Source organism: Pyrus communis, chromosome 10 (assembly GCF_963583255.1).
Source record: "Pyrus communis chromosome 10, drPyrComm1.1, whole genome shotgun sequence".
Taxonomy (NCBI): Eukaryota; Viridiplantae; Streptophyta; class Magnoliopsida; order Rosales; family Rosaceae; genus Pyrus; species Pyrus communis.
Window position 1 is genome coordinate 14386155 of NC_084812.1, and position 16260 is coordinate 14402414.

The following is a 16260-nucleotide window of genomic DNA, read 5'->3' on the forward strand; positions in this document are numbered from 1 at the left end:
AACATCTTCCAAAACTCATTTTGGATATGCATTAGAACGATCAGCTAATTGAATAATAACACTATCGTTTTTAAGCTCTCCTAGATTCATAGATGCATAGATAGATTAAGGCATGACATTAATGGAAGCACCTAAATCTAACATAGCATGTCCAAACTTGGTATTACCAATAACACTAGAGATTGTGAAACTACCTGGATCTTTGCATTTAGGTGGCAGTATTCTTTGCAAAAATGTAGAAACATTCTTACTTACCCGTACCACTTCCTTGCCCGAGATCTGTCTCCTTGTTGTACAAAGCACTTTCAAAAATTTAGCATAGTTTGGAACTTACTTTATTACATTAAGAAGTGGTATATTGACTTGTACCTTCCCGGATAGAGAGATCACCCAAATTTCAAGTGGAGGGAGCCTCAATAACTTCAAAAACAAGGAGGATTTCGACAGCCACCCCCTGGGATATATCAAAGGGCATTCGCACAATCTCAACCACAATCATAAACTGCTCAACCAAACTCAGGTTTGCTATTTGATAATGATCAAGCTATTCAATTACTAACTTCTGTATCGCAGGGATTACAAAATCAAAATAATAGAATAGTGAACCAAGACAAGGAGATAAGTGACATGAAGAAGCAAATAGGGCAGATCTCATAGATCATTGGGCAGTTTCAAGAACAAGGCAAACTTCCTAGTTCAACCGTTGTGAATCTAAAGGGAGGTTTTGAAACCGCCAAGGCCATTACGTTAAGAAGTGGCTAGGAGCTTGGAAATCACCCAAAACCATCGAAACAAGGCCTTAACGAGGATGAAAAGCTGCTGTAAGAAGAAGAACATGAAGCAAGGGCCACGGCAAGGGAAGACCAATCCTTGCCGCAACTTCCTAAGGCCTCAAAACCGTCCCAAACCACCAAGGTAAGTCCAAATTCGAATTTTTCTAGTTCTATTCCACTAAATGTGCCCTTTCCTATGAGGTTTATGCAAGCTAAAAAAGAAGAGGATGAAAAAGGCATTTTGGAGACGTTTAGGAAGATGCACGTCAATATCCTGTTCCTTGATGCTATAAAGCAAATCCCGAAGTATGCTAAGTTTTTGAAGAAGCTTTATACAACAAGCAAATAGATTCGGGAGAAAGAGGTGGTACATGTAAGTGAGAATGTCTCTGCAATGTTGCAAAGAAAGCTGCCACCTAAATGCAAAGATCCAGGTAGTTTCACCATCCCTTGTGTAATTGGTAATACAAGGTTTTAACATGCTATGCTAGATTTAGGTGCATCAATTAATGTTATGCCATATTTTGTTTATGCATCTATGAATCTAGGAGAGCTTAAAAATGATGGTGTTATTATAAAATTAGCCGATCAATCTAATGTATACCCGAAAGGAATTTTGGAAGATGTTTTGGTGCAGGTAGACCACTTGATTTTCCCTGCAGATTACTATGTGCTTGACATGGAGGATTCAGCCCATTCTCCACCATCGCCAATCTTACTTGGATGACCTTTCATGAAAACAGCCCATACTAAGATTGACGTGGCCAAATGAGCCTTAACTATGGAGTTTGGTGGCGATATGATTAACTTTAAAGTTTCTGAATCTATTGAGAATCCTAATGATGTTTGTTCTTGTTTTGCCATTGATGTAATTAAAAATATAGGGCAGGAATGTTCAACACCAATTAAGAAGGATGCATTTCAGACCAGCAACGAAGAGGGAATTGGAATGAAGCACAAGGGACATGCCCCTGCCATCAAGAAACCCAATTTGGCCTAAAGCACCCCTAGTGATTTTGTTGACAATGATGCTACTTTTAAGCCTTCATCGCAATATATTGGTGAGCCACCTATTCCAATTCCAATTCCCATTTCAACTAATAGGTTGTTACCTTCTTTGGTGCAGGTTCCCAATCAAATCCAAGGTGGTGAGAGAGTTTACATGGACTTTAGGAAGTTCAACGTCACAATCAGGAAGGATCACTATCCCCTTCTATTCATTGAGCCTTATTATGAGTATTTTGAGGAGCATGTCGTGGAAGATGTACCCCTCCATGCCGTGAGCACTAATGAAGCTTAAAATGAGGTATCGTCCGGTTGAAAGACGTTAAAGCAAGCGCTTCTTGGGAGGTAACCCATGCGTTCAAATAAAGAAGACCTAGGGATCTTCGGCTCCACAACCAGATTTGCGTTCCTAAACCCTACTTTTTATTGCTTCTATTTTGCCATTATTGTCATGTTTGTATGATTGTTTGTTTGTGAGTCTATGTTTGAAACATTGAGGACAATGTTTGGTTTAAGTGTCGGGGAGGGGTAAACAAATGATTTTGCATTGATTTTCGTGGGTTTTTATCACCTATCACTTCTAAAGTTGTTACTCATTGTTTTTAAGTGTTTTTAGTGTGTTTTGAAGTGTTTTTATGTGTCCTATAACTAAAAATCCGAAAATTTGAAAAAAAAAAAATCGAAAAAGAGTGTTTGAAAAACCCAAAAAGAGTTGTTTTTAGAGTCGTTTTTGTTTTTGTGTGTTGTGTCTTAGGATACCTTCCAACACAATGATGAGGATTTGGTTTTTAATTGCATGACTGTTAAAGAAAGTTACAAACATGGATGGAAGTTTGATATGCTCTTTGGTTTATGCTTAGTTGTAGTTGTTATTTACGAATTCACATGTAATCACAAAATAGAAAGAAAAAAAAAATCAGTTTTTGTAACATGCTTGAAGGAAGGAACTCAAACTAACACTACAACCTTGAGAGACTTGAGCCTAAACTTTGTTTGGAGAGTTATTAATCTGTGAATTCTTGTTTTCTAAAGTCATTGCATGATCTCATTATTTCTTTGCTTGGTTGCTACTTAGAATGCGTTTTCATCACTATAGTTCCAAATACTAGAACTCACACTCATTTCATTCAAAGCATAAAATTGAGTGCATAACAAATAACAAGATAAAGTTGTTTAGTTAAACCAGAGCCAAAAAGCCTTACCCTTTGCATATGTATTGTAGGTTTAACCCTTTTGAGCCTTAGTAGCCTATTTTCTTTGTTAACCACATTATCCTTACCTAGCCTAGAATAGGACTATCCATACCCTTGTTCTTAAAAGCATAGTGAAGCATGACTTAGAGGGAATTCCTTTTGATCTACAATTGGCAGAAAAACAAGTGTGGGGGAAGGATTTTCGTTGGAATTCTGTGAGGTTGTATGTTTAGTGTGCCAAAGAAAGAGAAAGGGCACGGAAAAAAAACGTGAAAAAGAAAGAAAAAAGAAGAAAAGTTGAAGAAAAGAAAGAAAAAGAGTTGAGAAATAAGTGAGATTGAACTCACAAGTATTGGTTGTTGAAGAAAGGGTCCAAAAGTTTGAATCTAGCCCTAAGTGTTGTGTGAATCTTCCTTTCGTGTTTAAAGTTGGTTTCTGCATTCAAAAGTGAATTCTAAGTGTTTATTTCATTACTTTGCTTACTATTGCTTTAAGAACTTTTGTTTATCTTTACCTTTCTTTATTAGCCAATACCTTAGCCCCGTTACAACCCTTAGACTTTGATCTTGATTGTTATGTGTTTCAATATGTGGAGTTTAAAATTGGTATGAGCATATGGTATCCCTGGTTCTTGCATCTAAGTAGTGACATTCCATTCATGAGATCATATACATATTAATAATTCCAGAAAATGCTTTCTTTGTTATAACATATGTGAGTGTTAGTCTACATGTTTACATCAATCTTCTCACATATACCTAGTGTAGGAAGTGTAGTCAGAAAATCTGTGTGAAAATAGAGAGTACATCTGATGAGGAATTGAGGGATTCTCTAAGGCATGTTACTACATTCAAAATGTTGTTTTAATAGATTAAATGCAAGCTAGTGAGTGGTGATTGCGGTTAAGTATATGCTTAAGGGTAGGGATAGCTAAAATATGTGGTAGTAGTGATTTTTAACATGTTATGTTGCATTGGAAATCCCCGAGGCAATTGTTGGAAGGTTTAGGTTTTGTTTTGTTTTCTTTGTTTTGCTCAGGGACTAGCAAAAGCTAAGTGTGGGGGAATTTGATAGGAGCATATTTATGCGACCTAGTTAGCTTGTTTTCTTGCATTTACTATGTTAGTTTATATTTATTAGAGTGTTTTAAGTTATTTTCGTGTGTTTGTAGGTTCAAATGACAAAGTTGGCAAGAACGTGCAATTTGGAGCTACTTAGAGCAGTTTTGGGCTTGGAATGGATAGCTTGCATATGCATGGAGCAAGGTGGATGGACGAATTTGAAGTCAAAAAAGGCTACGAACATGGTACAAATCTGGAGAAACAAGTTCAAGATAAAGAAGATAATGAAAAAGCAAGAAACATGGAACATTATCCAAACAACCTTATCTTATCCAAACCTTATCTTATCTTATCCTATCCTATTCTTTTGCTACCTTAATTCCTGCTGCAAGGAAGACATCCAAATGACATTAGAACACCTAAATATCAGGTTTCTAGAAGCCCTATCCTTCTCCTACATTGGTGCCGCACCTATCCCTTCTAGAAGCTATGTTTCTTGCCACAAGGACCATTCCTTGTCCTCCCTGGAATCTGATTGAAAGTGTCATTGTTCTTTGGTGATTTGAAGTCCTAATTCTCCTCTTTCTGAGCTTTGCCATGCCTTCCTTTCACCCTATAAATAGAGTGTGTCGCAGCCTTCATTCACAACCCTATCATTCACCACAATTCACAACACACATCCATCATACACATAAATCCCTTTTGTGCTGCAGCTTAGCAAGGAGAAAGGAGAGGAGAGCCTTAGCCGTGCCATCACATTCAAGAAGTTGGATTGTTGGAGTGTTTCTAGGTGTATTTTATCTTTTGCTTTCAATGTTTAATTTAAGTTATCTTTGTTTAAGTGCGAACATGAGGAACTAAACTGGTTTTCGCTAGAGGTGGATTCAAAGCCATGAACATATATGGATATGAATTGATTTCCTCCAGTTATTGTTTCGTAAAACATGAATGCGATTTACTTATCTGTTTGATTGATAACTTATTCTTGTATGTTGATTAAGGGTGCACACTTAGTTTGCATGCATGAATTTGATGCTAAAATATGAGGGAGTTTCACCTAATAGTTACAAACTTATATTTATAAGTAGTGGAGGTTGCTAGTCACAATCGTGTTAAGTAAATCCATGGCAGGAGTATCATGTAGTTCATAGTTACGAATGTCATGTAAATGCTTATCATTTTCATAAAGCTTAAGGATCTTTGATTGTATCTCTATTATGCTGTTCATGTAGGGAACTTGATAAGAATAATTTGGTTGCTGATGCGTATTCCATCCAATTCAATGAATTTAGGAAAATCTGAAAGTTAATTTGTGCTTTTTACGATTAATTTGGGGCATTGTCATTCATGGTTTAAAGAAATAATAACTGGAAATCAATTTGTCTTGCATATGTGTCATGTGTGAAGAAGGACCCTCTAGCTAGCCATTCACCCATATTTCACCCAATTTCCTCCAAGTTGTTTAGAGTCTTTAAAATTTGTTTGTTTTTACTTCAATTTCATCAAAATCAATCCCCCTTTAATATTTTGTGTTTTAACTTAGTTATAATTTGTTTAAGTTTAGTTATATTAGTGTTTTGAATCAAGTTAAGTTTGAAATTCGTCTAAATAACCCTTTAGTTCCTATTTGTGTTAGTTTAGTTTCAATTCGTCAGAATCTGTCCAAATTGAGTATTTTGAGTCTTTTTAGTTTAATTTTCGTCCGAATCACTTTCTAGAACCTATTTTGAGTCAATTTAACTTAGTTTGTGTGTTTTGAGTCAATTTAGCTTATTTTGAGTTGTTAGAGTCTAGTTTTCTGTTTTTGAGTCTAGTTTAGTGTTTTAGAGTTTAAATTGTGTAGATTAGCATCCCTTCTAATCCCCGACCTAGAACGATCCCTACTTACACATACTACAATTATAGGGTTTAATTTGTGTGTTAGAATATATCACATAAATGAGTTAGCATAATAATCACAATTAAGGGGTCAGTAGACAAGTTATACGAAATTCAACTTGGATCTTGATCCCCAAGACGACAGCACACCAGACTCAAAAGTAGACGAAGATGCCGTCTGCATCCGCCTCAACATTGATATACTAGAACGGAAAGCCAAGATCGCTTGAAATTGACCGAGCGGAAAAAACAAAAAAAAAAAAAAACTGTTCACCAACTTCTTACGGGCTAACAAAGAAGTTTTACACGTTGTCAACAAAGGACAAGCCCGAAATCGATCCTTCTGTGATCTGCCATTATTTCTAACTGGATCCAACTGCTAGACCAGTTATCCAACATAAATGAAACCGTGAAATAGAGTGCAGTAAAATCATAGAAGCTAAAATAGACAAACTCAAAGATGCCTAGTTCATTATCAAAGTCCATAAACCTGGAATAGAGGCTAACCCAGGTTAGATCAAAGCTATCATAGAAATGAGATCACCCAGAACCATAAAAGAAATACAAAGCCTGATGGGCGAGGTACAACCCTTAACAAATTCCTTTCATGATCCACTGACAAGTGTAAACCACTCTTCACAACAATAAAGAAGATAAAAGGTCTACTCTTGACGGATCAATGTGAATAGGCATTCACTAAACTCAAGGAGTACATTTCCAACCTTCGCTGCTGTTTAAACCACTTGACGAATAAGGCATGTACTTATACTTGGTCGTATCTAACTGTGTGATAAACATAGCTCTAATTCGAGAAAACTCGAGGGAGTAGAAACCCGTGTACTACATATCAAAAGCTTTTCTCAAACTAGAGAAGAGGTATCAGAAAATGGAAAAATGCATCTTGACATTAGTAATGACAGTAATCTACATGACAGAGTATTTATTGAGATCGATCTTGCACAGCCCCGATGTTTGGTTTAGAGTCACTAAATAGGTTATCGAAATCAAGGCTTAAGTACTAGTAGAATTTGTAATCGAATTCACACTGGCAGCTCGAATTACCACAAATGTAGCAAGCTCCCAAGGCCCTCCTGAAAACCCACGCCTTTAAAGGCTTTACACAGACGGGTCGTCTAACATACACGGGGTTGGTGGATGGATCTATACTTGAACATGCTTTAAAAATGGGTAAAGCAAACAACAGCGAAGCGGAGTATGAGGCCCTCCTGGCAGGACTTAGAGTCGCAGAAGAACTTCAAGTAAAAAAACTGCTAATCCATTATGACTCGATGCTCATTATTAATTAGGTCATAGAGGACTATGTTGCCTACCATCCCAACATGAAGCTGTACCTGGATAGGGTTAAAACGCTACTCGAGAAGTTCGAAAAATATGAGATCACACAGATCGCTAAGGGAGAGAATAGTCACGCTGATGCACTCGTCGGGATAACTTCAAACATAGATTACTCCCTCCGAAGAATGATCCCCTTCAAATATCTATAAGCCCTCCCAGTATCCATGAGATGGAGCCTAAGGTAGTCACTGTCATCGATGCTCGAGAAAATTGGATAGACGAAACAATCGACTACATATGAGATAAAAAAATACCTGAGGACCGCAACCTGGCCAAAAATCTAATCCAGAACTCGTCAAGATGCACAGTCATTCGCGAAAAGCTCTATATATGCTTTTACTCTAGACCTCATACCTTGTGTATCGCACCAAAGACTGAGCTACAAATTCTAAATAACATTCATTCTGGGGTATGTGGAAATCATGCTACAGGAAGGTCATTGGCCCAGAAAGCATTAAATGCAAGTTATTATTGGCTCGCCAATGCAACAGACAACTTTTTGAAATGGATAGAATAAGAGCTACTGACAAGGAACATAGTCACGGTCATCAATTCTTTTGTTTGAAAGAACATCATATGTCGGTTTGGGATTCCCCATATCATACTAATCGATAACGGGCTACAGCTTACCAGGTCTGTGTCAGATATTGGTATAAAGAACTCGGGATCCGTCACCTCTCATCGATTCTAGAATATTCACAAGGCAATGGACAGGCAAAAGCCTAGAAAAAAACCATCCTGCAATGTTTGAAGAAAATATTGGAAGCAGATAAAAGCAAGTGGCCAAAAGAATTACCTGGAGTCTCATAGGCATATTGCACGACGATTTGGAAAGCCACTGGAGAAACACCATTCTTTGTGGCTTACGGAATAGAGGTCATCATCCCAGTTCAAGTCACAACCATGCCGAATTTTCATACTGAAGAACAGACTATCCTGGAAAATGCAGGGATCCTAAAAATTGATCTTGAGTTCATTAAAGAACGTTGAGAATGCGCTCAAGTTCGACTAGTAGACTACCAATAGATCCGATCCTATAACAATAAAGGAGTCAAGCCTAAGAGATTGCAAGATCGTTAGAGTGGGGGGCAATGGGCCTTATCACCTAGAACATATGGATGGAACCCTGATCACCAAGAAATGGAACATTGCCAAGCTCAGAAAGTATATCTGTAAACACCCCACACGAACTACATGTCGTTTAATTTCCTCTTAAGGAATATAGGAAGTCCTTGCGAGGCACAATTGCAACGCCACCATCTACGTGAAAACAAGTCCATGGAGACAGCTTCTCATACCCCATCATAGGCTTGTTGTAAAAAATGATCTCTGATGTAATTTTTACATAACGTCATTTTTTTCCCCTAGAACTACACCATTGAATTGATTCTTCATACCAGAGATATGTAGGCAATCCTTTTCGGATTCAATCACACCATTTCATCAATCTAATTCTACTTCAAATTTATGAATAAAGAAAAGTTATTTGTCATAAATATTTGTTGTGATGCAATAGAGTACCCTACTTACTTCAAACAAGGCGCCAAATCTGAAAAAAAAACTTCGCACAAATGGAAGTCTAAAAAAAGTTCAATGTAACACTTTAAGAGGAGTTTCCCTTAGCCTAGTTTGTCTTGAACGGTTAGTAGCTTAGGAAACCCATACCGTAATAAGTGCGATAACAATTGGCGAGCTACAGGCATAGGCACATGTACGCCTTAACCTGGAAGTCTAATGCATCATCTAGCCCCTAGAAAGTTTATATAACCAACAAGGTTGTGGGTTATAATATTTAAACCTGTGCTCTACGACATTTGAGGGGAAGTCAAAAGGGCGGTCCAGAAATCATCCAAGGGTGGCTCTGAACTCTGACCCAAGTACGACTACTTTTATCACCATGTGTTAATAGGTCTGAAAAGGGGCAGCCAAACTAGGCAATCCCCAAGTGAAATTATTCTAACAGAGCTCAGATACGCGAAAATTCTTTGGGTTAGTTAGTTCAAAGTAGTTTGATTGTAAACGCTCAAGTCCAACATATAGGGTTTGGCAAAAGGATTCAAAAAGTGTTTCCAACCCACATTGCTAGCGGCTATGTTTCCAAAGAACTTTCGTTTAAGATTCATTGGAAACAGACATGCAATCCAGTCTAGGAAGAAAAATCCCTTACTATGTTGCAATTATCGAAACCCTTAGCATAAACACATGAGATGTTTAATAGGTTTTGCTAACTTGTTTCCTGCAGGATATTTTCGATGCAAACACGATAGTCTCAAATATGATAAATGCAAAGAAAAGAGCTCGGAGCGCGGGGTTCCTCACGAGTTTAATGTTCAGTTTCTGGTACCGGAGTAAGGTGGTACTCCAGACATCGCGATGAAAATCCTTTATAGATGCAAAATTTAGGAGGTAATGTTTTTCCAAGCCAACATTATCAAGGGGGTTTTTTCTTTAACTCTGTCTTGGACCCATAAACTTATTCGCATTTCGCTCTGTTGTTTTTTTTTTATTTCTCGAAGTTCATTTACTTTGGAAACATTTATTAGATTAGAAATTCTTTATGAAAAATGATGCACAAGACAGGAAAATTCTCACATAAATGGGGAGACAAGCCCCCGCCCCTAGCAAAAAAGAAAAATTGGAAGTAAAAACGAATATCAGCGTCAAGCCCTATGCCCACCTTGCTGCATTCCGGACATGACACAACATTGAGGGCAAGTATTCAGATGGAGATCTACTACTGTCGTCGTCCACAAATAGAAGAAATGGAAAGAGACTATATTGAAGAATCTCCAGAACATCTCATCACCTTGAAGAAATTGGACATTGGTGTAGATTTTACGGAAAGTGCCTGGCAAAGGACTGTTAGGTTTTTGGCTCTACAAATATGTCCTAATTGGTTTAGGATTGTTTTAGAAAAATTAAAGGTATACCGATTCTTGTCTTAGAGGGATTAGGAAAGAATTTCAGTTTTCCTTATTCAATTTAGGTTTGGATTTCTAGAAGTCTATTTGGATTTGGATAAGTGTAATTTCCTAGTGCACTTAGAAATAGGAATTCAATCAGCCTTGGGACATGTAAGCCTACCCTATGCCTATAAATAGGGTGTGGTAAGGCTTATTTTTAAGAGGTAGAAAAACTGTGGTAGCCAAGACAAGAGAGAGAGATTAGTTCTAGGGTTTTGCAAAAGTTTTGTAATCTCCATTATTAATTAAATGAGCGGTGATTTCTCTACCTAGAGAAATCACAACTGGACGTAGGCAAAAGTTTTGCCGAACCAGTGTAATTCTTGTGTGTCTCTAAGTTATCTAATATTTGCTAGTTTAGTCTATTACCGTTGGTTACATTAAAGAACAAGGTCTAGTGTGCAGGTTTTTTCAACAATTGGTATCAGAGCTAGGATCAAGGTGTTCTACGATGTCAAAAGGGAAGATGAATGCGGATCAAGGACCTGCGTTAAAGCCCTTTAATGGCAAGGATGACTTCATGGACTGGCAAAGGATGATGAAGAACGTACTGATACATCAGGATTTGGATGATGCACTCGATGGTAAGAAGCCGGAAAGCATGACAGAAGCAGCATGGAATAAGGTTCTCAAGAAGGCCAAAAGTTCCATCGAGATCCATCTTACAAGATCAGTTCGGTCACACATCACCGAAAAAATGTCTGCCCAGGAAGCATGGGAAAAGTTGGAGAATGTTTATATGGGAAAAACTGTGTCCAATAAACTTTTTCTAAAAGATGAACTATTTGGGCTTCGACTAGAAGAAGGAGGTGATATTGAAGATCACGTATGCAAGTTCTAGAATTCCATAGTTAGTCTTCGAAAGGTCGAAGAAACTTACAAAGATGATGATATGGCTATCATCTTGTTGAGGTCTCTCTACCTTCGTATTTCAAGCACTTTCGAACAACTCTAATGTTTGGAAAATAGTCCTTAAAGCTTGAAGATGTAATTCAAGCTCTTCAGTCATATGCTAAACTAGATGATATAACTGAAAGCTCTCAAGGCCTTTATGCCAAAGGCAAGGACAAGGGGTTGGAAAAGACAAAGGAAGAGAAAACATGCAACAGAGGTAGGTCAAAATCTAAGAAAAAAAAAAGAAAAGAAGGAAGGTTGCTTTGAATGTGGTTCAGCCGATCATTGGAAGAGGAACTATAAGATTTGGAAAGAGAAGAAAGCCAAGATGGAAGGAAGCTCAGGTTCAGCTAGTGCAGTCACTGAGCATGAGCGTGATGGGGAGCTTTTTTCAGTAACATCAGGCTCCAAGGCTTTCATAAATTGGATTTTGGATACCGGATGCACTTTTCATATGTGTGCAGTAAAAGAATGGTTCGATACTTTCAAAGAAGTCAGTAGCGGGGAAGTTTTAATGTGGGACGATTCTACATGTCCTGTAAAAGGAATCAGCACTGTTCAAATCAGAATGTTCGATGGGATGATACGAGCATTGGGGAACGTCTAGTATGTCCCTAAACTAAGAAAAAATTTGATTTCCTTGGGTACTTTAGATGAGGCCAGTTATAGGTACAAGTCTAGAAAAGAAAGACTCAAGGTAACCAAAGGATCGCTAATAGTAATGCGGGGTGACCTACAACCCAATAAGTTGTATAAGTTAATTGGGACCACTATAGTCCGGGGAGCAGCTGTTTCTATATAATAGAGTACAGAAGACAAGACTGAACTCTGGGATCATAGGCTCGGGCACATAAGCCAGAAGGGGTTGTAAGAATTACACAAGCAAGGCCTGTTGGAAGGCACGTCATCTTGCAAACTGGACTTTTGTGAATACTGTGTTCTCGGGAAGCAAAGAAATGTATCGTTCACAAGTAGCAATGTAGATAACCGAAGCAAAGAGCAACTCAACTATATTCACTCAAATGTTTGGGGCCCTGCTCCAACTAAATCAAATGGTGGAGCCAGGTATTTTTTTACTTTCATGGATGATTTTTCTAGAAAGGTTTGGGTATATTTCATGAAGCAAAAATCTGAGGTTTTTGCAAAGTTCAAGGAATGGAAAATAGAAATCGAGAATCAAACTGGAAGAAAGATCAAGTACCTGAGAAGTGACAATGAAGGTGAATATACAAGTATGAATTTACCGATTACTGCAAGCAGGAAAACATCATAAGGCACTTCATAGTAAAGAAGAACCCTCAACAAAATAGAGTTGCTGAGAGGATGAACTGAACTCTCATGGAGAGTGAGGAGCATATGATTTCATGTAGGATTGCCTGATAGTTTTTGGGCAGAGGTTGTTAATCATGCAAGTTATTTGATTAACAAATCACCATCTATAGTTCTCGATTTAAGAATGCAAAAGAGGTATAGTTTGAGAAGCCGGTGGACTATTCCAAGCTCAGGTTATTCAACTGTAGTGCTTATACACATAATCCAAGTGATGAAAGGTCCAAGCTCAAACCAAAGTCTACACATTACATATTCTTAGGTTTTGAGAAAAGAGTAAAGGGTTTCAAGCTTTAGGATATCAACAATAGGAAAAAGGTTGTCAGCTGAGATGTTATCTTTGATGAGACAACCATGCTTCTGAATAAAGTTGAGAACAGTAATGAGAAGAAGAATGATGCTGAAATTGAAGCAACAAAAATCCTGTTAATCAATTCAGATGAAGAAGAAGCTCAGGTGGAGCAAATTGAGCAAGATGCCGAATCTGATGGTTTTGAGGAAAAAGAAGAGCATCGACATCATTCACCAGTTAGGAATCAGGTGGAGCAAGAAACAGGACAGATTAAAGGCACTCCAATCCGACAGATATCCCAAAAGGGGCAAACTCCAACCAACAATCCACCTGCATTCTAGAGATGCATAACACTAGACAAACCTAAGCGGAACAAGAAGAAACCTGACAAATTTGGGTTTGACCAAGATGAAGTTAATTATGCTCTTAACATTAGTCCAAGAGATCCGACTACTTATCGAGAAGCTATAGCAAGTGATGAGTGAGATAGTTGGATAAGTGCTATGACAGAAGAAATGAAGTCTCTTTACAAGAACTCTGTTTGGGAGTTGGTTCCTAAGCACAAAGACAGAAAGCGAGTTGGATGCAAGTGCGTATTTAGGGAAAAGAAAGGACTACATGAACAAGATGCTATGAGATTCAAAGCAAGGCTCGTGCCTAAATGGTACTTACGAAAGGAAGGGGTGAATTATGATGAGATCTTTTCGCCTGTAGTCAAGCATACTTCTATCAGATTGCTTTCAGTAATGGCAGCTCAGCATGACATGGAGATTGAGCAAATGCATGTGAAGACAGCGTTTCTTCATAGGGATCTAGAGGAGACGATATTCATGACTCAACTAGAAGGGTTTGTTGAATATGGGAAAGAGAACCTAGAATGTCAGCGAAGGAAGTCCATGTATGGCCTAAAACAGTCTCAAAGACAGTGGTACAAGAGGTTCGATTCCTTCATGCTGAAATTAATTTTAGAAGGTGTTTATATGACTGTTGTGTGTACTATCATGTGTTCCAAGATGAGATGGTCATGTTGTTATTGCTATATGTGGATGACATTATAATTTTTTGTCAAGACAAGTTTAGAATTCAAGACTTGAAAAAGATGTTGAGCGAGGAGTTTGACATGACGGATCTAGGTGCTGCATAGAAGATCCTTGACATGGAAATTCAGAGAGATAGGATTGCTGGAAGGATTTGGATATCACAAGCCAAATATATTCAGAAGGTTCTTAACATGCAAGAAGCAAAGATAGTTTCAACTCATTTCGTGGCTCACTTTAGGTTAAGTGGGCAACAGTGTCCTAAATCCGAGGAAGAGCAACAAGTAATGGAGAATGTGCCTTATGGTAATGTCGTGGGTTGCCTCATGTATGCAATGGTATGCACACATCCCGACATAGCTCAAACAACCAGTGTCATTTCAAGATACATGGCAAATCCAGGAAAGCAACATTGGGATGTAGTCAAGTGGATTTTGTGTTATTTGAAGGGTTCTTAGCGACAAAGGATTATGTTTGAGAAGCAAAAAGAAAATGCAGGGGTGTTAGGATATGTGGATGCCGATTATGTAGGGGACTTGGACAAGAGAAGGTCAACTTCTGGTTATGTGTTTACATGCGCAGAAGGACCAATCAGTTGGAGGGCACTACTGCAACCAATTACAGCTTTGTCGACCACAAAGGCAGAGTATATTGCATTGGTCGAAGCTGGAAAAGAAACAATTTGGCTTAGTGGCTTGGTAAGTCAAATGGGAATCACTTAAGATTGTGTGAAGCTTAAGTGTGATAGTCAAAGTGCCATTCACTTGGCAAAGAATCAGGTTTTTTTCTAGAAGATCAAAGCACAATAAAGCAAAGTATCACAGAATCAGAGATTGGGTGGAGTCTCAGGAAATTTGGATTGAAAAATGCATATGGATGACAATGCCGCAGATTTTCTTACAAAGATAATGTCGGCCAAGAAGTTCAAGCATTGCTTGAACTTGATCAATCTCATTGATTAATCAAAGTGGAGCACCTCCTCACTTGAGGTGCAAAGAGACAAGAAGAAGATTGCCAAGGTGAAGACTCTTGAAGATTTCCAAAGCTGTTTCAAGAAGGTTCAAAGATACTTTGGGGTGCAACGATCAAGACTTGGTTTGACTCACCTAGGTGGAGATTGTTAGGTTTTTGGCTCGTCAAATATGTCCTAATTGGTTTAGGATTGTTTTAGGAAAATTAGAGGTATACTGATTCTTGTCCTAGAGGGATTGGGAAAGAATTTTAGTGTTCCTTATTCAATTTAGGTTTGGATTTCTAGAAGTCTATTTGGATTTGGATAAGTGTAATTTCCTAGTCCATTTAGAAATAGGAATTCAATTAACCTTGGGACATGTAAACCTACCCTATGCCTATAAATATGGTGTGGCAAGGCTTACTTTTAAGAGGGAGAAAAATTGTGGCAGCCAAGACAAGAGTTCTAGGCAAGCGCTTCTTGGGAGGCAACCCATGTGTTCAAATAAAGAAGACATAGGAATCTCCGGCTCCACAACCAGATTTGCATTCCTAAACCCTACTCTTTATTGCTTTTATTTTGCCATTATTGTCGTGTTTGTTAGTTGTGTTATTTGTTTGTTTGTTTGTGAGAGTTGTTGCATGATCTCATTATTTCTTTGCTTGGTTGCCACTTAGAATGCGTTTCATCACTATAGTTCCAAATACTAGAACTTATGCCCGTTTCATTCAAAGCATAAAATTGATTGCATAACATACAATAAGATGAAGTTGTTTAGTTAAACCAGAGCCAAAAAGCCTTGCCCTTGGCATATGTATTGTAGGTTTAACCCTTTTGAGCCTTATTTAGCCTATTTTCTTTGTGAGCCACACCATCCTTACCTAGCCTAGAATAGGACTATCCATACCCTTGTTTCTTAAAGGATAGTGAAGCATGACTTAGAATGAATTCCTTTTGATCTACAATTTGCAAAAAAACAAGTGTGGGGGAGGGTGTTTCTTTGGAATTCTATGAGGTTGTACATTTTGTGTGCCAAAGAAAGAGAAAGGGCGCGCAAAAAAAAAAAAAAATAGGAAAAAAAAAAACGTGAAAAAGAAAGACAAAAAAGAAAAAGAAGTTGAGAAAAGAAAGAAAAAGAGTTGAAAATAAGTGAGAATGAACTCACAAGTATTGGTTGTTGAAGAAAGGGTCCAAAAGTTTGAATCTAGCCCTAAGTGTTGTGTGAATCTTCCTTTCGTGTTTAAAGTTGGTTTCTGCATTCAAAAGTGAATTCTAAGTGTTTATTTCATTACTTTGCTTACTATTGCTTTAAGAACTTTTGTTTATCCTTACATTTCTTTGTTAACCAATACCCTAGCCCTGTTACAACCCTTAGACTTCTATCTTGATTGTTATGTATATCAATATGTGGAGTTTAAAATTGGTACGAGCATATGGTATCCCTGGTTCTCGCGTCTAAGTAATGGCATTCCGTTCATGAGATCATATACATATACATGTTAATAATTCCAGAAAGTGCCTTCTTTA